The 22,084-nt window shown below is 49.0% G+C and overlaps 1 protein-coding gene and 1 pseudogene across 1 annotated transcript in view; one reads left to right on the top strand and one right to left on the bottom strand.

Moving 5' to 3' along the window:
• Positions 1 to 22,084, top strand: part of GTPBP3 (GTP binding protein 3, mitochondrial) — a 160,156-nt gene that overhangs the window by 62,751 nt on the left and 75,321 nt on the right. The gene's annotated exons all lie outside the window — the stretch shown is intronic.
• LOC143979564 (5S ribosomal RNA) lies at positions 8,226 to 8,341 on the bottom strand (annotated as a pseudogene).

The following is a 22,084-nucleotide window of genomic DNA, read 5'->3' on the forward strand; positions in this document are numbered from 1 at the left end:
CGACCAAGAAGTGAAATAGAAGGGCGGTGAGGGAGTGGAGGCCCATGTAGCAGGTCGCCCTCTGTTCCGCACCCATCCCCCTTCTGCTGTAGTTATCACTGCAATGGTATTGGCATAGGACCATGGGATGCAGTCTGGCTAATATGTTGTGTAGACCCCTATATAGACTATCTAGTAACATCATCGCCATTTAAAGCAGAATTTCACTCTCCCAATCAACATTGCCTATTTTGAATCCTTATGCTGCTAGAATTAGTAAATAGGAAAGTATGTCTTACAATTACATTCTTCAGTTACTTGCTGATTTCCAGGCCTGGGCAAATTATGTCATACATCCCAGGAGTTTTCCAGGAGGGGAAATGGGTTTTCTTGGCTAAGCACACCCCCCTGCATGCCTGAGCTAAGGGAAGATACATTCCAGCAAGTACAGTAAATTCTATGGAAATTATCTGCTTTTACTCAAGGTGTTTACAGCCAGAAATGCGAGGGGGTGTTTTCCAAAGTGACTTCCCAACAACATAAAGCATGGAGATGAAATAGCGTTTTTGGTTTGTGGTGTCAGATGTAGTTCTGTTAGGAGAACACTGATAAAGATAAAAATACTGAAGGTGAAGGTAGACTGTTTGCAGGTCAGGGATAGTTGGATCACAGTTTGAATGAAAGGGAGAAAATCACTGGATAAGGGCGGTGAGTCAGCCCTTAAGAACCCGGACACAGATGTGCCTTCCTTGCAATATATAGGTTATGCTGAGAACAGAAAATGTCTTACAACCGGTTACTATATGACCTATAGATTTTATTGATTGAGATTAATGCAGAATGGGACATGCACGATATACATACGGTATATGTTAGAGCTTTGTTTGTTTACTGTTGAATCTTATTCTAAAAATCTTCTTGTATAAGAAATGTACTGTAAGGCCGCGTACACACGCGCGGACTGTTTGCCCAACCTTGTTCGTCAAACAGTTTCGGCAAACAGTCCGCTCAAAATTTGCATGAGCGGACTTGCCCACACACGAGCGGACTGTTTCAGCAAACTGTTTGCCAAACAGTTCGCTCAACTTTTGAAATGAACGGACTCGCCCACGTAAGGAGGAGGCAAATCCGCCCATTTCGAGCGCGTGTACAGGTAGGCGGGGCCCGCGAAGGAGACGTCGCGGGCTCCGCCGCCTGGAATGGGCTTAAAGGGGAACCCCAACGCCGAAAAAAATCGGCGTGGGGGTTCCCCCAAAGTCCACACCAGACCCTTGTCCGAGCACGCTACCCGGCCGGCCAGGAAAGGGGGGCGAGCGAGCGCGCCCCCCCTCCTGAGCCGTACCAGGCCGCGTGCCCTCAACATGGGGGGTGCCTTGGGGAAGGGGGGCCGCGCGGCCCCCCCACCCCAAAGCACCTTGTCCCCATGTTGATGAGGACAAGGGCCTCTTCCCGACAACCCTGGCCGTTGGTTGTCGGGGTCTGCGGGCGGGGGGCTTATCGGAATCCGGGAGCCCCCTTTAAGAAGGGGGCCCCCGGATACCGGCCCCCCACCCTATGTGAACGAGTATGGGGTACAATGTACCCCTACCCATTCACCTGTGAAATAAAGTACAAAAAAAAACACAACACAGGGAAAAAATATTTTATTGCACAGCTCCGGGGGGTCTTCCGTCTTCGGGGGTCTTCTCGCCGGACTCCTCCGCTATCTGTGTGTAGCTCTTTTACTAGCGGAGGAGTCCGGCTTTCTTCCTCCCCGCCGCCGGCCTCTTCTCCCGACTTCGGGGGTCTTGTCCCCCTCTTCGGTTCTTCTGCCGGGCCACCGCGCCTTCTTGTAGCTCTTTTACAGGCGGTGGCCCGGTCTTCTGTCGCCGCTGCCTTCCGTTCTTCTGTCGCCGCCTTCGGTTCTTCTGCCGGGCCACCGCGCCTTCTTGTAGCTCTTTTACAGGCGGTGGCCCGGTCTTCTGTCGCCGCTGTCGTCGCCGCCGCCGCCGCCGCCTTCCGTTTTTGTTCTTCTTCTTGTTCTTCTTCTTCTTCTCCTGGAGATGTTGACTCGACGAGCTCTCCGGCCGGAATGCCAGGGCCGCGCTGTGCGGTCACTTATATAGTGACAATGGGGCAGTGTCACATGGTATATGTCACATGGGTTGGTCACATGGTGACCCCGCCCCCTTACGATGTCATAGTCCCCATGTGACATCAACCCATGTGACCAACCCATGTGACATATACCATGTGACACCGCCCCATTGTCACTATATAAGTGACCGCACAGCGCGGCCCTGGCATTCCGGCCGGAGAGCTCGTCGAGTCAACATCTCCAGGAGAAGAAGAAGAAGAACAAGAAGAAGAACAAGAACGGAAGGCGGCGGCGGCGACGACAGCGGCGACAGAAGACCGGGCCACCGCCTGTAAAAGAGCTACAAGAAGGCGCGGTGGCCCGGCAGAAGAACCGAAGGCGGCGACAGAAGAACGGAAGGCAGCGGCGACAGAAGACCGGGCCACCGCCTGTAAAAGAGCTACAAGAAGGCGCGGTGGCCCGGCAGAAGAACCGAAGAGGGGGACAAGACCCCCGAAGTCGGGAGAAGAGGCCGGCGGCGGGGAGGAAGAAAGCCGGACTCCTCCGCTAGTAAAAGAGCTACACACAGATAGCGGAGGAGTCCGGCGAGAAGACCCCCGAAGACGGAAGACCCCCCGGAGCTGTGCAATAAAATATTTTTTCCCTGTGTTGTGTTTTTTTTTGTACTTTATTTCACAGGTGAATGGGTAGGGGTACATTGTACCCCATACTCGTTCACATAGGGTGGGGGGCCGGTATCCGGGGGCCCCCTTCTTAAAGGGGGCTCCCGGATTCCGATAAGCCCCCCGCCCGCAGACCCCGACAACCAACGGCCAGGATTGTCGGGAAGAGGCCCTTGTCCTCATCAACATGGGGACAAGGTGCTTTGGGGTGGGGGGGCCGCGCGGCCCCCCCTTCCCCAAGGCACCCCCCCATGTTGAGGGCACGCGGCCTGGTACGGCTGAGGAGGGGGGGCGCGCTCGCTCGCCCCCCTTTCCTGGCCGGCCGGGTAGCGTGCTCGGACAAGGGTCTGGTGTGGACTTTGGGGGAACCCCCACGCCGATTTTTTTCGGCGTTGGGGTTCCCCTTTAAGCCCATTCCAGGCGGCGGAGCCCGCGACGTCTCCTTCGCGGGCCCCGCCTACCTGTACACGCGCTCGAAATGGGCGGACTTTCCGAGCGGGAACAGACCGCTCATTTCGAAAGTACAGCGGACAGGCCCACACACGGGCGGACTGTTCGCTCAAACACAGTTTCAGCGGACAGTTTTTCGGAATTTCCGAAAGACTTTGTCCGTCCAACTGTCCGCTGAAAGCCCACACACGAGCGGACTGTCCGCCCAAACACTGTTCAGCGGACAAGGTTGGGCGAACAGTCCGCCCGTGTGTACGCGGCCTAAATGTTTATTTTTGGAAAGCTAATAAATTTACCCTTAAAAGAAAGGGAGAAAATCCCCTGACTAGATATCAGATGAAGTCTCAACAGATATCAACAATAAGAGCCGAAAGTGGTAGTGGCATATAAAGTACCATATTTGCTCTTGCCCAGCCTGTAGCAATTGGTCAAAAGACTGATGTTTGAAAACAGCAGCAGAGGCACAGCTTGTTTTCAAACTTGCCTTTTGCCGATGTAGCACAGAGCTCTAAGGTTAATGAGCTTAATTAGACTAGTCTCCATTTGTATGCACATTTTTCCATTCATTTGAGATCTGTTGACCTAGCTATAATATCAGTAATTGCCACAGTCAGTCCAGGCATGTATAATGCAATGATTTCTTGCTGCTTTCAGTGTCGCGGTTTATGAAGCACACTGGCACCTACATGCAATACGACGTTTTGTAGAAATAGTTCTGGCCCTAGAAAAAAATAAATAAAAATCCTCATGTCTAAAGAGAGGTTGTATAATATCCAAGCAATTTTTGCCATTATTATTATATTATACAGGATTTATATAGCGCAAACAGTTTGTGCATTGCTTTACAGAATTAAGGCAGACATTACAATTACAATACAGTTTGGAACATGCAGAGCCAGATTAAGAGCATTATGATGCTGAGGATTTTGGTGGGCCTTAAGAGCTGTGTGTCAGCGTGCGCACCTGAGGTGAAAGGGTACAGTGGCGCAGGCCCAATGCTATGGAAGTCCCAGGCTTCCGTAAGAGCCCTGCATCGGCGTGCATGGCGTGCCCTTAGGTGAGGTTGAAGGGCACAGCTGTGCAGCCCTAACACAACACTACAGAAGCTGAATACCTGGCTTCCATTAGGACTGCCCATGGTGCCCGTTATCAGTCCTGCCATCCAGCCCAGTTGGCGCATGCCGAATGCAGGACCGGTCAAGCCAGGGGAGATCGCTCCCTCTCAGCCCATTGCTTTCCGTGCACAGCCTATTTTTTTTTTGGGAGGCTGGGCATAGGGTGGTTCAGGATAGTGTAATACACAGATCATCAGTGCCCAGCCATCAATGCAGCCTTACCTGTGCCCATCAATGCAGCCTTACCTGTGCCCATCAGCTCAGCCTTACCTGTGCCCATCAATGCAGCCTTACCTGTGCCCATCAGCGCAGCCTTACCTGTGCCCATCAGCGCAGCCTCACCAGTGCCCATCAACGCAACCTTACCAATGTGGTTTTGTTGAGGCTGTGTTGATGAGTACTGGTGAGGCTGCATTGATGGGCATTGGTGAGACTTCATTAATGGGCACAGGCAGTGCCAGGGCAACAGTGTCATCAATACAGCCTCATCAGTGCCCATTAATGCAGCCTTACCAATGTGGTATTGGTGAGGCTGCATTGATGAGTACTGGTGAGGCTGCATTGATGGGCATTGGTGAGGCTACATTAATGGGCACAGGCAATGCCCATCAATACAGCCTCATCAGTGCTCAGTCATCAGTGTCATCAATACAGCCTCATCAGTGCCTATCAATACAGCCTTATTAGTGGCCATTAATGCAGCCTCATCATCAGTGCCAAACAGTGTGCATTAATGCAGCCTCATCATCAGTGCCCATTAATGCAACCTCATCATCAGCGCCCATTAATGCAGTCTCATCATCAATGCCCATTACTGCAGTCCCATCATCAGTGCCCGGCCCCATCTCATCAGCCTTACCTGGCTCAGCTGGCTGTGCCCAAGCATCTGAATAAGAGAGCCACCGCGGCCGGTTTACACAGAGCAGGCCTCGGTGCAGCCTCCTGACTGGGTTGGCTCCTATGATGGACAGCTCAGCCGATCTAGGAGGCAGGGCCTCATGTGTCACTCGCCCGCGGATATTTTGACAGAGCACCGGGTAAGCAGGAGATGGAGACCCCTGCTTTGAAATCGGCGGTGCTCACCCCCCCCCCCCCCCCCCCCCCCACGCCACTGAGCAGTGTGCTGTCACTTTGTAGCACAGAAGCCAGGCTTCTGTGTTTGCAAGCGACAGAGAGTCTGGCCAGCCAGGGCCTATTTTTTTTATTTTTTTTTATTTTATTTTTTTTATTTTTTTTATTTTTTTTATTTTTTATGGTAGGGGCCTGGTGCTGCAGCTCCAATAGCCCTTATGTTAATCCGGACCTGGGTACAAGAGGAATCAGGGGGCCCTGCTCATTAGAGCTTACAATTCCATGTTTGACAATAACACAACTGAAAAAGATATCCTCTTAAATCTCTAAATACTGACCAGCGTTTTGCTAAGCTCTTAGCCATTCTGTGAAGAAAATAGCATAAATATTTTTTAAACTTACACAGTGATTTACACTACCTAGCCAGAATATAGTGTAGAAGGAAAGTTCAGGACACCCTTAGGCCCCTTTCACACGGGGCAGATCAGTAATGATCCGCCCCGTGATGATCCGCTCGCTCAGTGGGGATCGCTCCGTTGTCCCCGCTGAGCCGGCAGCGGACAGAGCGGTCTCCGCACACTGTGCATGGACCGCCCTGTCAGCTCTCTATGGGGATCGGATGAGCACGGACCGTCTGTCCGTGTTCATCCAATCCGCTGTGCAGACGGATAGAAAAATAGGATTTTCCTCCGTCTGCAGAATCGGACTGTTGCGGAGGCGGACAATAGCGGGTGTCTGCGGATATATAGCATTTACCAAAGTAGAACTACTGAGGCTAATCGCCCATGATCTTTCAGAATGTGGGTCTCAATAGCCAAACCTCTAAATTTAGCATTTGTAAGGTAGGATGGAATACCGAACCTCGCGAAAGAAGGTCTGAACAAAGTGGTAGGGTCCAAAGGTCCCCCACCGCCATCTTTACGATCTCGGCTAACCAAGATCTCCTGGGCCACACTGGGCCCACAAGAATCACCTCCTTTCCGTCTTGCTTGATCCTGCGAAGAAGGTGAGGAAGCAGCAGAACAGGAAAGAATCAAGCATCTGTTTCGTATGCCATCAGATCCCTTGTCCTTGACACGAAGTTCCACATCCGGAAATCCCCATCTTCTGGTGTATCAACAGAAACATGTCGAGTGAAAGGACCATTCTCCCAGGAACAATTGTTCACCTGTCAATTCCTATTCCTGGAATGTAAATAGGCAAGGAATGTTGTCTTCTGCCAAGATAGAATATGATTCACCTCTTCCTGGACCGCACAATTTCTCGAGCCCCCTTGGTGAATGGGCCTCGTGGACCAGGCGTATTGCCCGAATCTCTAGACTATTGATGGACAAGGTCATCACTGATTTGGACCATTTCCTTAGGACAGATGCTTCTTCCAGGACTGCTCCTCAGCCCAGATGGCTGGCGTCTGTTGTTACCACCTTCCAGGTAACTGGTAGAAAGGATTCCTCTTTTTGTAGATTCTTGGATATCAACCACCAATTGGGGCTCTGACACACATTGGGGGATAAACGCATTAGGAAGCCCAGATCTTGGGCCTTCTTGTTCCAAGTTCACAGGATACTGTGTTGCAGCAATCTTAAATGAAACCATGCATAAGGAACGGTCTCGAAAGAAGCCACCATCTTTCCCAACATACTCATGCAAAGCTGCATGGATGGATTCTTCTTTGACTTGAGTAACATAATCCGTTCCCTTATGGAACTGACCCTTTCCTGGGGAAAAATACATCCTCTTCTGAGCTGTATCAATGATCAGTCCCAAGTACTGCAATCTTCATGATGGATTTAAGGAGGATTTCTCTAGTCTGAGAATCCAACCTAGGTATTCCAGGTAGCTAACTGCCTTGACCAAAGTTTAGATTAAGCTACCAAATTGATCTATGAAGAGAAGATCTAAATAGGCTAGTTTTGTTATACCTTGAGCCATTACCCTGGCTAAAGGAGGAGCCAGGACCTTTGTAAACACTCGAGGTGGAGTAGCTAGACCGAAAGAGCCACAAACCGAAAATTAAGATTTTCTACCTTGAAGCGTAAATTTCTGGTGAACGGGGAAAAAATGGCACATAGAAAAAAGCATCCTTGACGTTGATTGACACCAGAAGTTCTCCCCCTTGTAGGACGGAGACTACTGATCAGATTGACTTCATGTGAAAAGAATTGATATTCAAACCCGGTTTAGATCTTTGAGATCTAAAATGGCTCTGACATCACCGTACGGCTTTGGAACCGTAAAAAAAAAAAAAGGTTTGAAAAACCCTAATCCTTGCTCTACCAAGGGAACCACTGATATCACTCTTTGAGACAAGAGATGATCCAAAGCTAGAAAGAGAGACTTCTTTTCACTGGATCTCTGGGTACGTTTTGATCTGAGAAAACGAGGAGACGGGAACTGTGACATTGTTCCTGCCAGACCCTTGAAAGTTTTATAAGCCCCCCCCCCCACTCAAGTGAGCAGGGGCGCCCTTTCATAAGGCTTTAGTATTTTGTTTTGTGGGTTACCTCCCCTAGGTCCTCTTTTGACCCTGGGACTGACCCTGAGGTTTACCTCTTGAATCCTGATGGTGGAGGCCATCGTGACTGCCTGGAGGCAGATGCCCCATTTTTTGGATATACTTATCCAGATTGTCTCCAAATAACCGTTCACCATAAAAAGGGAAACTGGCCAAGAACTTTTTGTATTATGCTTCGGCTGACCATCTATCAACCATAAGATTCTATGTACCAGCCTTAGCATGAGCTATGAGGCCTGGAGAATAGAATCTTTCATGGCGTCAACTGTAAAACAGAACGCTTCTGATATGCCGGCCAAACCCTGGGCCTGCTGATCAGGAATAACACTGTAGTACCTCTTTAAACTGGTCCTAGAAACCTACGGCACATGGAATTCCCAGGCGGTCTCCCATGCAGGTACTAACCAGGCCTGACCCTGCTTAGCCTCCAAGATCAGAGATCGGGCGCTTTCAGGGTGATGTAGCCGTAGGCCTCTGAACGCCAGCGCAGTTTTGAATGACTGAACCTGCGAAATATAGTTGTTTTTTTTTTTTTTTTTTTTTAAATGACCTCCATCTTATCTGTTGGACCCCTTAGCATGTTAGCATATGAGCATTGTCTATTGTACAAGTCAGGTTTTATTTTTACAGAGGCTATAGCAGCGCTAATTGCTGGAACTCCCCATAAAACGCTTCCTTCATAGAATAAAGTATTGAAAACTTTTACTGAGGAAAAAAAACTGTTTATCTTGGTGCTCTCACACAGAATACATAAGCTTTCTTAGCCATGAATGGATAGAAAAAGCATGAACAGATTGAGGGGGGCTTTTAGTGAACCCAAAACAGAAGTGGGCTCATCGACTGAATGTGTTACTGGCAGTAAAAATGTGGAGCGGTCCAATTCAGTGAGTGACTGAAAACAACCTTTCTTGATCATACATCACGGGACACAGGAGCTTCACTACATAGTGTGTTATATAGGCACCTCTGGTGATTGGACACTGGTTAACCCCCAATTAAGGAGAATTCCTCCCCTATATAACCCCTCCCATATGGGAGGCACCTCAGTTTTCTCGCCAGTGTCTAAGGTGGTTGGTCACGTAAAACGTGCTATGAAGAAAGCTCTGTGAAGGTCCCTGCGGGGGTCTAAGGGCTATGATAACCGGATCCATATCTCGGGCCAATATTTTGACTCCCAAGATGGTATGGTACCCAGGCCTCGTCATCCAAAGAAACAAGGTTTTGCCTGTAAGTCCTCTCCCATTGGAAGACTGGGCTCTGGGAAAACCAGACTTGGTGTACTATTTACATAGTGGCACGAAAGTTTCTGGCAGAGGCTTTTACAAGGTCCAGGTAAGAGGTTCCTCTCAGAAGGAACCCAAAAAATCCTGAAGGTTGGCACAACTCTGCCCGCCGTGATGGGTGAAGGCTGGAATCTGTCTGTTTTCAGCAATTCCTGCGGCGAGGACAGGTAAGAGAAGTTAATCCTATATAAATTATATATTATGGATTTCTTCATTTGAGTGGTTGTATATTACCTGGTTTCCACCACTAGAGGGAGTAAGAGCAGCCTGATGCATACTTACATGCCTTTCAGATACACACGCTCAGTGAAGCCTGTTTTTTTCCAGATGACTCACGTCTCCACTGCAGTCTCTGCCACAATAGAGGTAAAAAGAGGGGTCCCATGTAGTCTAGGGGTCCCACGCGGCTCCGTAGGTGATCCCCTTCCCCCCTGGATGACCGTCAGTCCTTGTGCACGCGCGCTGAGGGGGGGTGTGGTTGCGAGCCGTGCACGTCGGCGTGCACGGCCCTTTACTGTGCAGGCGCCAAGCAGCAATTTTAAAAAGCCCAGAGCGCCAGAGGGCTGTAAGGGGAAGGCACAGGAGCTGTGGGCAGTAAGCATCCTAAGGGATTGGATCCAGGCAAACCTAAGACACCTACTCAGCATCAGGTTGTGCAGTTTAAGCATATATATTTATTGTGAGACTTGGAGCACAACAGTGATTGCACTTTTGTACTAGTACCTCTGCTTTGTAGCTTAGGACTATGTCTCCTCGTAAGAGGGTCTCAGGGGGAGGTAACAAGGGCACTGGTAAATCACCGCCTAGGTCTAGGGGTTCTAAAAATGCCTGTAGATTACCACCCCCCCCCCCCCCCCCCGCAAGACTGGAGCCAGCCTCACAGGATGAGTCAGTGCCCCTGTCAGGTTTTGCAGCCTCTCCTAATGTTTCAGCCCCGGTATATGTCACTGAAGACTCCCTTAAGGCTACATTGAAGGGGTTTGAAGGGAGAATCATGAAATTTCAGCTTCCCTAAAAGATAACAGGAAAATGGGTAGATCCCCTCCCTCTGCTGAGATTCCTCTTTCAGATGACACCTCTGACAATGAGGAGAGATCCCTATCTTGGGACAGGGATCAAGAGCAGTCAGATGAGTCAGAGGAAGAGGAGAGAGTCCCCTCCTCCCAGGCACTCAGAAAACAGGTTCAATATTATACTGAGTTGGTGCGTACCACATTCAGAATGCCCACTGCTGAGGTCGCCACATCCTCTGTTTCTTCCCTGAGGGTCAGGAAAATCCCACAGACTGCCTTTTCCTTTCTAATTCATCCCTTAATGGATAAATTGTTGTATGAGGATTGGGGACATCCCGATAAACTGTTTGCTCCTCCTAAAAGGTTTACTATGCTTTATCCTCTGGAAGAAAGTTTCACCAAGAAATGGGGGGTCTCATCTGTCGATGCAGCTGTTTCTTGTGTGAATAGAAACCTGACCTGTCCTTTGGATAATGCTCAGGTATTTAAGGATCCAACTGATAAGAAGCTGGAAACATTGAAAGCCTCCTTTTCCATGGCTGGCGCTGTAGTGCAACCTACAGTTTCAGCTGTGGGGTTGTGTCAGTTCCTCAAGGAACAAGTTAAGCAGATACTTGGCCTTCTTCCCAGTGAGGAAGTGGAGAATTATGCAGAAATACCTCAAATTCTGTGTTTTATGATTGCTGCGATTTTGGATTCTGTCCAACAAGCATCTCGTTTGTCTCTCCTGTTGGTACACATGCGAAGGGCCCTATGGCTAAAAAATTGGGCAGCTGAGCTATCATGTAAGAAGCATTTGATTTGGTTCCCGTTTAAGGGGGAACGTTTATTTGGAGAGGAATTAGACAAATTCGTCCAAAAAATTTCAGGGGGTAAATCTACTCTCCTTCCAATCAAAAAGAGCAAACGTCTATCATTTAGGCTTTCTCTTTCTCCCGGAGCATCAAGCTCTAAGCAGTGGCGAAGGCCTTCCCAACCTCCCTCTACAGGAAAGGCTCAAGGCCATGTCCAGGGGTAGAAAAAGACTTGGGTGCGAAAGCCTGCCAAGCAGAGCCCAAAAGCTTTCTTGTGAAGGGGCGCCCCCGCTCGGCCGAGTGGGGGGAAGGCTCCTGCAGTTTGCAGAAGCCTGGCGGGAAGAGATCCGGGACAAGTGGGTAACCTCCTCGGTATCTCTGGGCTACAAGCTAGAGTTTCAGGAGATTCCACCTTCTCGCTTCCTAAGGTCAAGAATCCCCAAGTATCCAGTAAAGGAAAGACCGCTATTTCTGGCCTTAGATCACTTACCATCCCAGGGGGTGATAGTGGAAGTGGACCCAAAAGAACAGGGTTCAGGCTTTTACTCGAATCTCTTCACCGTTTAAAAGCCAAATGGAGGTGTCAGACCTATCCTGGATCTGAAGGATCTGAACCTGTTTTACGCATCTGGTCTTTCCGAATGCAGTCTATATGCTCTGTGGTCTCCTCCCTGCAAGGGGAGAGTTTATGGCATCGATAGATATCAAGGATGCATATCTTCATGTGCCAATTTTCTCCGCACACCAAAAGTATCTAAGGTTTGCGGTAGATCGGCGCCATTTTCAATTTGTGGCCTTGCCGTTCGGTCTCGCTACGGTTTCTCGAGTCTTCACAAAGATTCTAGACCCTCTCTTGGCAAACCTAAGAGCTCAGGGTATAACCGTCATGGCTTATCTAGATGATTTACTTCTCATAGAGAAAACAGTAGCGCTCCTGAACCACAGTGTTACCAGAACGCTAGAACACCTGGAACGCCTAGGTTGGATTATAAACCTAGAAAAGTCGTCCCTTCAGCCTGCCACCAGGTTGGAGTATCTGGGCATGGTCATTGACACTGCTCAGATCGGGGTGTTTCTACCAAGGCCAAAAGCCTTGGCTATAGGGGATCTGGTGCGCCTAATTCTGGGCAGAAAATCTTCCCCCATTCGGTTGTGCATGAGACTGTTAGGGAAAATGGTCGCCTCCTTCGAGGCCATTCCATTCGCCCAGTTCCACTCAAGGCCACTGCAAAGATGCATCCTTGCGGCTTGGAACAGGAAGCCCCAGGCCTTGGATCTTCCTATGTGTCTATCCCCAGGGACACGCAAGAGTCTCGTTTGGTGGTTACAAACCAAGAATCTGCTGAAAGGCAAAACTTTTCTTCCTCTTCCAAGGAAGATTATAACTACAGATGCCAGGCTGACAGGCTGGGGAGCAGTGTTGGAGGAGACGTGCTCGCAGGGGAAATGGTCTGCGACCAAGAAGCTATTGCCCATAAGTGTTTTGGAGATCGGGGCAGTTTATATGGCTCTCATAAACTGGTCTTACAGACTACGGGGTCTCCCTGTTCGGGTTCAGTCCGACAATGCCACAGCAGTGGCCTATATCAATCACCAGGGTGGCACCAGGTGTCTGGTTGCACAAAGAGAGGTGAATCGCATGTTCCATGCCTTTCTGCAGTCTTCATTCCAGGAGTGGAAAATTGGCAGGCGGATTTTCTGAGCCGCCAGCAGTTGTGCCCAGGAGAATGGGCTCTACACCCCGATGTATTTCGGAACATATGTCGCAGGTGGGGCACTCCAGACGTAGACAGAAACAGGAAAGCTGGACAAATTCGTGTCAAGGACAAGAGATGCACTTGCTCAGGGGTCAGATGCTCTGACAGTTCCCTGGGATCAGTACAATCTAATTTATGCCTTCCCACCGTACCCACTTCTGTCACGGTTCCTGGGAAGAGTCAAGAGGGAAACAAAGTCGGTTCTTTTGGTAGCCCCGGCTTGGCCCAGGCGACCTTGGTACGCAGAGGTCATGAAGTTGGCAGTAGGCAGGCCGTGGATCCTCCCTCTCCAGCCAGATCTACTCTCGCAGGGTCCAGTTTACCATCCTGCTTTACACAGTCTGAGTTTAACGGTTTGGCTGCTGAGACCAACATTCTGAGGGATCGTGGGCTTTCGGGGCCAGTCCTTTCTACTCTGGTCAATGCCAGAAAGCCGGCCTCCAGGCTTATTTACTACAAAATCTGGAAGGCATATGTTTCCTGGTGTGAACCCAGCGGATGATATCCTAGAAAGTATGTCACTAGCAGGATCTTGGCTTTCCTCCAGTCAGGCCTAGAAATGAATTTGGCCGTAAGCACTATCAAGGTGCAGATTTTGGCCTTGTCAGTGTTTATCCAGAAGCCACTTGCATCACATTCCCTTGTGCGGGCTTTCATCCAGGGGGCTATGCGGATAAGGCCACCAGTCAAACCTCCGGTATGCCCATGGGATCTGAATTTGGTTCTCTCGGCTTTGCAGGGGCAACCATTTGAACCTTTGCATCAGGCTTCATTAGTTCTTTTGACTAAAAAAAATGTGTTTTCTTGATAGCCATATCCTCGGCTAGAAGAGTGTCAGAACTAGCAGCTCTCTCCAGCAAGGAACCTTATCTAATTATTCATAAGGACCGGGTGGTAATGTGTCCCAACAGGTCCTTTCTGCCTAAGGTGGTTTCAGGATTCCATTTGAATCAAGATGTAATCCTACCGTCCTTTTTTCCAGACCCACAGTCCGCAGAAGAAGAATCTTTGCACACTTTAGATGTGGTAAGGGTAATCAGTATCTATCTTCAGGCATCTGCTCAGATAAGAAAAACTGATTGCTTATTTATTTTGCTGGAAGGCCCTAGGAAGGGCCAGGCGGCGTCAAAATCCACTCTCTCAAGGTGGATTAGACAGGTTATTTTTCAGGCATATAGTGTAAAGGGTAAGATCCCTCCTTTTCAAGTGAAAGCGCACTCAACGAGGGCTATAAGTGCTTCTTGGGCAGTGCATCACCAGGCCTCCCTGGCTCAGATCTGTAAGGCTGCAACTTGGTCATCAGTCCACACATTCACCAGATTTTATCAAGTGGATGTCAGAGGGCAAGAGGATATTGCCTTTGGACGCAGTGTACTGCAGGCTGCAGTTTAGATCCTCCGGTCCTTGGCGGTCTATAATTCTGATCTGTGTCTCCCTCCCCTCAAACTGAGCATTGCTTTGGGACATCCCACTATGTAATGAAGCTTCTGTGTCCCGTGATGTATGATCAAGAAAATAGGATTTTTATATACAGCTTACCTGTAAAATCCTTTTCTTGAGAGTACATCATGGGACACAGGGCTCCCGTCCCTCTTGGGTTTTACGTGGTTTCTTATTGCTTTGCTACAAAACTGAAGTGCCTCCCATATGGGAAGGGTTATATAGGGGAGGAATTCTCCTTAATTGGGGGTTAACCAGTGTCCAATCACCAGAGGTGCCTATATAACCCACTATGTAATGAAGCTTCTGTGTCCCGTGATGTACTCTCAAGAAAAGGATTTTAGGGGGCGTGGCCGACCGAGCGCTGTGATGGACGCCTGAGCCTGCAGCTCCGCTCATCCACCGGAGAGATCACTATCACACGGAGCACACCGGCACCAATTCCACCCCAATCCGCAGCGATCGAACGCCTGAACATTGTGGGAATGTCGCGACGGAGGAAATCCGCGCCGCAACCCCAGAAATTGAAGGATTTCTTCGTGAGCAGGCCGCGAGACTCACCACAAGATGGCGGCGGCGCGAACTCACGGCGCTCTCCGCTCCAGGCCGCGAGACATACCACGGACATGGAAGGGCAGGCAGCATCCAATACACAGCCCGGAGGACACAGCAGCTCCACCTCTGGCTCTTCCAGCCCTTCGACCAGGAGTCCGGTCAAGTCTAAGCCGCGGATGAGCTCTCCAGTCTCAGGCCTTGACATGGAGGTAAGCGGTCAGCAGAGCACCCACACACCACAGGCCGCACATCTCCCAGATCCCATAGCGGAGTTCCCTACGGAGGATAGGCCTGTCTCAGACACAGTGCTGAAGGAAATGTTACTTTCTCTCAGAACAGCTTTACATACCGACATGGTACAAGCAATTAACCAATGTCGCTCTGAAGTGCAAGCCATAGGGCATAGAGTGGACAGAGTAGAACGCCAGCTAGAAGAGCATGCAACCTCTTATAATGTTATGGTGGAAGCACATAAGGCCCACGGGGAAGAAATCGCATGGCTAAGGGACAAAGTCGCAGACCTTGAGGACAGATCCCGAAGGAACAACCTAAAATTGAGGGGTGTCCCTGAGTCGATCTCCCCATCGCAACTTCTACAATATGCCCAAACACTTTTCTCAACACTGGTTCCAGACCTGTCTGTACCAGATTTGATTATAGACAGAATTCACAGGATCCCTAAACCCTCCTATCTCCCTGAAGGGACCCCGAGGGACGTATTAATGAGGATTCATTTCTTCCATGTTAAGGAGCGCATTCTCCAAGCGGCACGCGGTGCTGACACCTTACCACCACAATACGCTGATATGTTGCTGCTGCCTGATCTCTCCAGACATACCTTGGAAAGACGGCGTAATCTGGCTACGGTGACTAAGGCCCTGCGGAACCATGAAATCCTCCACAAATGGAAGTACCCTGCCTCATTGGTGGTAACGCACAATGGTGTCTCCAAAACTATCACAACGCTAAATGAAGGCATAGCTGTGCTGAGGGAATGGGGGATCATGCCTGAACCACACATGCAGATTTCGCCTACCCAAGATCCCAGACCTATTCCTGCGGAATGGCAAGTGGTGTCACACAAACGTCACGGCAAGAAAAATGCCGGTGGTAGCTCATAATATCTTCTCTAAAGTTATTCACTCTCTCCGGAGAAATGGAGCCTATTGAGTTTCCTTTCACCCCCGATTACAAGTTAGCAGCTACGTCTGCACGTGGATCGGTTTTGAGATCCCTTTTTTATGATTCTTGTACGTTATTTTTTACTTCTGTTTTGTCTTTCTTTCTTGTTTATGGCACACAGTAACCTACCTTACCGTCAAATATGTGACACTGAAATTCAGATGACTCTCGAGTCCCTAGTGTGGATTTGCCTCGGAAGGAATACATGTGGTATAGTGAGTATTGTCAACATGCTTCTTACGCACACCTACCTACTCTGTATCCATGACTATTAAATGTTTGTCACTGAACGTTAGGGGTCTAAATCATCCTGCCAAACGATTCTCCCTATGGAAGGAAGCAAATAAACATAAAGCCGACATACTTTGTGTGCAGGAAACCCATTTCCAAAAACACAAAACCCCTAAGTGTACCCACAGGGACTATCCACATGTTTTCTTAGCATGCAATCCGACCAGCAAAAGAGGCGGTGTATTATTGGCCCTGAGGAACACCATTGCATTCCACCTAAAGGAATCTTTTATAGACGATGGGGGGAGATACATCATACTCACTGGAGACGTTAACTCCAGACCATACACCATTGTGACTCTTTACGCACCAAATTCACATCAACATCGTTTTCTCCGGAAAGTGTTTAAGAAAGTTTCCTCCATGCTCTATGGCCAAGTCATTATTGGCGGAGACTTCAATCTAATTGCAGACTCTAACATGGATACTATGTCTATTGGCCTACACAGGTCAAATGTCTTACAGCCTCTTCTACATACCCATGAACTGTTCGACACCTGGAGGTGTTTCCACGCGACCGAAAAAGACTATACCTTCTTCTCTACCAGACATTGCTCGTACTCGCGCATAGACTTCTTTTTAACAGATAAGTGGTTGCTTCAACGTGTGACGGATGCTCAAATTCACGATATAACATGGTCTGACCATGCAGCCATAACACTGTCTATTGGCGAGGGGGGTGTCTCTCCTTCCTCACCCATCTGGCGCTGCAATGTTAAAATTATCCAGAACCCCACACTTCTCCCGGTGATCTCTCAGCATCTCACAGAATTTTTCCAGGTGAACGAATCCCCTGATACAAACCCTTTCACGCTCTGGAATGCTCATAAAGCATACATGAGGGGTATTCTAATCCAACTAGGAGCCAGGGAAAAAAAGAAATATAGACAAAATCTACAGAACACATTAGACACGCTTCGCAAACTGGAAGCCCAAAACAAAGCGTCCCCATCGCCATCCTTAGCTGCAGAGGTCTCTAAAGTTAGGGAAACCCTGAGGGATCTACTCACACAACAATACGATCAGCATCTGCGTAGGCTGAAGCTTAACTCATATGCCAATGCCAACAGAGCAGGGAAATACTTGGCTAATAGAATCAAACAAGCACGCTTAAAAACTAGAATAGCTTATATTCTACACTCCACCACACGACACAAAATTACAAACCCACAGGATATAGCGAATCAATTTGCTGAGTACTATGAGTCCCTATATAACTTGCATAAAGACGATACAATTCCCCAACCCAAAATGACGGACATTCAGAATTTTCTTAAGCAGGTCCAGCTCCCCTCTATAACGGAAGATCAACTCTCCCTACTTAACGCCCCATTCTCGGCTCAGGAACTCTCCCAAATCATAATGTCCTCTCCCAATGGCAAATCCCCGGGACCGGATGGTTTTGGGAATGAATATTACAAAGTATTTAAAGAAATCGTGACACCTTACCTGTTGGAAACCTTCCAAAAAGCGATTGATGGTTCATGTTTTCCTCCTGAGATGCTGAGAGCTCACATTGTGACCCTTCCCAAACCTGGGAAGGATCCCAACACACCAGCCAATTTTAGACCCATATCGTTGCTCAATTCAGACGTTAAAATATATGCTAAACTATTAGCCAAACGTATGATGCACATACTCCCGCATATTGTTCAGCGTGACCAGATGGGATTTGTGAAGGGGAGACAGACCTCTGACGCTACTCGTCGTATCATTGATATTGTTCATCATGCTGTTGAATCCAGAACGCCTTCTCTGCTTCTGTCTATAGATGCAGAGAAGGCGTTCGACCGGGTCCATTGGAGGTATATGGAGGCGGTACTGACCAAGTTTGGTCTCAGGGGATCTATTGTACCTGCAATAATGGCTCTATATTCGTGTCCGTCAGCACAGGTGTAATCCTCGGGCATTTTATCCAAACCATTCAATATCTCTAATGGCACACGCCAAGGTTGCCCCTTGTCTCCTACAATCTTCAATCTTATGATGGAACCTTTGGCAGAAACTATTCGGACACACTCTCGTATTGAAGGGTTTGTGTTGGGACATCATAAACATGTCATCAATCTATTTGCCGATGATGTTATACTTATGCTGACAGACCCAAGTACATCTCTCCCTCATGCTCATGCTGTGTTAACTGCCTTCGGAAATATATCCTACTACAAGGTGAACTTTAGCAAATCACTAATTCTGGATCTGGGGATTTCCCATGCAGTAAAAATTAATCTTCAAACCACTCTACCATACACCTGGAGTAAGGGTTGCATTAAATATCTAGGTATCAATATAACTAATAACACCTCCACTTTAGCTACGGCAAACTTCGGCCCTTTTATGAACAAACTAACCCAACAACTTAAAGAATTAACAAGAAAAGGATTTTACAGGTAAGCCGTATATAAAAATCATATTTTTCTGTGAGCTTGATACTTTGCATCAGGTTGTATGGAAGAGGAGACATCAGCCTTTTCCTGGTCCTAGAGAGAAATTTTCCATCCTTGTTCTGCTGTATGAGGGTCCTTAGCAGTGGACAGGGACCTGTTTTACGCTTAGTCCCACTCTGGGATGCGATTAAAGCATCAAACTTTTACTTTAAGCTTAAAATGGTTGAAGAAAAAACCTCCTTAGCAATATATACAGGGCCTGCAGTGTTTAAGAGCAGCTGCAACACTTGCCCCTCCTGATGGCTCCCGGTGACCAGCCATATTACTCTCAGGGGAGGATGCCATCTCACTGGGATGGATCTAGGCTTCCGTGTGACTAAATAAGTCTTTCTAGAGCCCTTTATTGAGGTGTTTTTACCCCCCTTCTACCATAGCCCGATGCACAAAGCAGAGGTACCACAAGAAGGAATGCATATACTGCTTGAGCTATAGTTCAGCACAGTTGCTGCTATTAATGCCCAGACTGATGCAGCAGTAAAAATGTGTCAAAGGAAATCCCTGTGTCACCAAACTTAATGCCACCTTTTGCTCTTGTGTCCCTCGACAGTGTGCAGTAACACAAAAAAAATGTTTTAAAACTTTGCCTCCTCGTGTTGGGCCTCAGAGGACACTGACGCCGTTAAGCCCCGCCCCGTGTTGCCTACGGCTCTTCCCCTTTTTCTTTAAAAAAAAAAGCTTTTTCCCCACGCGATCGGCCAACTACAGGTCCTCTGGGACCTACAGGAAGAAGCAGCATGGCGAGGGGGGGCTGCAAGCCGCCGAGCAGCGCGCTGATTGCGCCAGTTTCTCTTCTTTTTTTTTTCAAAGAAAACTTAAAGCACTTCTTCCCCCATGAAGAGGGGGAGACTGCCAGCACGGGGGGTGATAAGCAGGGAGAAGAACTCCCCCTCAAGCTGACCGGAGGTCCTGCTGTTTGGCTGGAGGAAGAACCATCTCAGATCCCTGACACAGCATGTTCTCTCAGCATGGGGCGCTGAGTGCTCAATACAGCCCCCAGTGGTGACACATAGGTATGACAACATTTTACTGATCTTAACCACTTGCCGACCGCCGCACGCCGATGTACGTCGGCAGAATGGCACGGGCAGGCATAAGGGCTTACATGTACGTCCCTTGCCTCCCGCGGGTCGGGGCCCGATCGGGCCCCCGCCCGGTGCCTGCGGCGGTCGGTATTCGTTCGGGAGCGATCCCGGACGAGGGGACGGCCATTCATTCATGGCCACCCCCTCGCGATCGCTCCCGGCGAATGAAAATGTCCGGTGACATCACTTCCTCTCCTGTAATGTAAACACAGGAGAGGAAGTGATGTATTCTCTCCTCCGTGTCGGTAGTTTTCGTTTCGGCACCGAGGAGAGAGCATCGGTGAGTTGCACAAGCACTACACTACACAGTAGAACATGCCAGGCACACTCACACCCCCCCTTTACCTCCCGATCACCCCCCAATTACCCCTGCCCCCCCAGTCACAGTGACACCAATTGCTTTTTTTTTTTTTTTTTTGCATTGGTGTCATTTGTGACTGTAATAACTGTTAGGGCAGTTAGGGTTAGCCCCCTTTAGTTCTAATGTGCCCCCCTAACCCCCCCAATAAAGGTTTAACCCCGTGATCACCCCCCGTCGCCAGTGTCACTAAGGCAGGGTTCACATTGCAGCGGTTTATGAGAACGAATGTGATTCGCACCGCACTGCAGTGCAAATCACATCCGATCTCTGTGCGATTCGAGTTCAGCCATCCGCCGCACCCGCCGCAAATTCGCACGGGACCCTTTTTTTGGCCCGCAGCAGAATCGGATCGCATGGGTGTTCACACCATGCGATCCGAGTTTGCAGATCGCACTGCGATATGCGAACTGATCTGGGGGTGTCAGTAACATTTCACTGACACTCCCAGCAGTTCGCATAGGGCAGTGTGAACTGCCGCCGGGAGGCATGCGATGCGGGAACCCGCCGCGGATTCGTGGCGTTTCCGCATCGCTCCAGTGTGAACCCAGCCTAATAAGCGATCATTTTTCTGATCGCCGTATTAGTGTCACAGGTGACGCTAGTTAGGCAGGTAGGTATTTAGGTTCGCCGCAGCTTTTTATAGCGCCAGGGACCCCCATATACTACCGCATAAAGCCCCCTGATTGCCCCCTAGTTAACCCTTTCACCAGTGATCACCATATAACTGTTACAGGTGACGCTGGTTGGTTAGTTATTTTTTTATAGTTTCAGGGCACCCGCCATTTATTACCTAATAAAGGTTTAACCCCCTGATCACCCGGCGGGTGTCATTTGTGACTGTAATAACTGTTAGGGCAGTTAGGGTTAGCCCCCTTTAGTTCTAAGGTACCCCCCTAACCCCCCCAATAAAGGTTTAACCCCGTGATCACCCCCCGTCGCCAGTGTCACTAAGGCTGGGTTCACATTGCAGCGGTTTATGAGAACGGATGTGATTCGCACCGCACTGCAGTGCAAATCACATCCGATCTCTGTGCGATTCGAGTTCAGCCATACAGATAGTATGGCTGAATTCGTGTCGCACCCGCCGCAAACTCGCACGGGACCCTTTTTTTGGTCCGCAGCAGAATCGGATCGCATGGGTGTTCACACCATGCGATCCGAGTTTGCAGATCGCACTGCGATATGCGAACTGATCTGGGGGTGTCATTAACACTTCACTGACACTCCCAGCAGTTCGCATAGGGCAGTGTGAACTGCCGCCGGGAGGCATGCGATGCGGGAACCCGCCGCGGATTCGTGGCGTTCCCGCATCGCTCCAGTGTGAACCCAGCCTAATAAGCGATCGTTTTTCTGATCGCTGTATTAGTGTCACAGGTGACGCTAGTTAGGCAGGTAGGTATTTAGGTTCGCCGCAGCTTTTTATAGCGCCAGGGACCCCCATATACTACCGCATAAAGCCCCCTGATTGCCCCCTAGTTAACCCTTTCACCAGTGATCACCATATAACTGTTACAGGTGACGCTGATTGGTTAGTTATTTTTTTTATAGTTTCAGGGCACCCGCCATTTATTACCTAGTCTCACTAGTGTACCCCTAAATTTAGGGGTGTCTACTTTCCAAAATGGGGTCATTTGGGGGGGGTTTGTGCCATCTTGGCATTTTATGGCCTTCAAAACTGTAACGCCCTTAGAAAGCCTGAAGGCGGTGCTTGGTTTTCGGGGCCCCGTACGCGGCTAGGCTCCCAAAAAGTCCCACATATGTGGTATCCCCATACTCAGGAGAAGCAGCAGAATTTATTTTGGGGTGTCATTTCACATATGCCCATAGCATGTGTGAGCAATATATCATTTAGTGACAACTTTGTGTAAAAAAAAAAAAAAAATTTTTTTTTGTCATTATTCAATCGCTTGAGGCAAAAAAATAAAATATTCAATGGGCTCAACATGCCACTTATCAATTTCCTCAGGGTGTCTACTTTCCAAAATGGGGTCATTTGGGGGGGTTTTGTAC

The sequence above is a fragment of the Lithobates pipiens genome, unplaced genomic scaffold, assembly GCF_037356315.1.
Source record: "Lithobates pipiens isolate NorthernLeopardFrog02 unplaced genomic scaffold, aLitPip1_a1.2 Scaffold_13, whole genome shotgun sequence".
Classification (NCBI taxonomy): domain Eukaryota; kingdom Metazoa; phylum Chordata; class Amphibia; order Anura; family Ranidae; genus Lithobates; species Lithobates pipiens.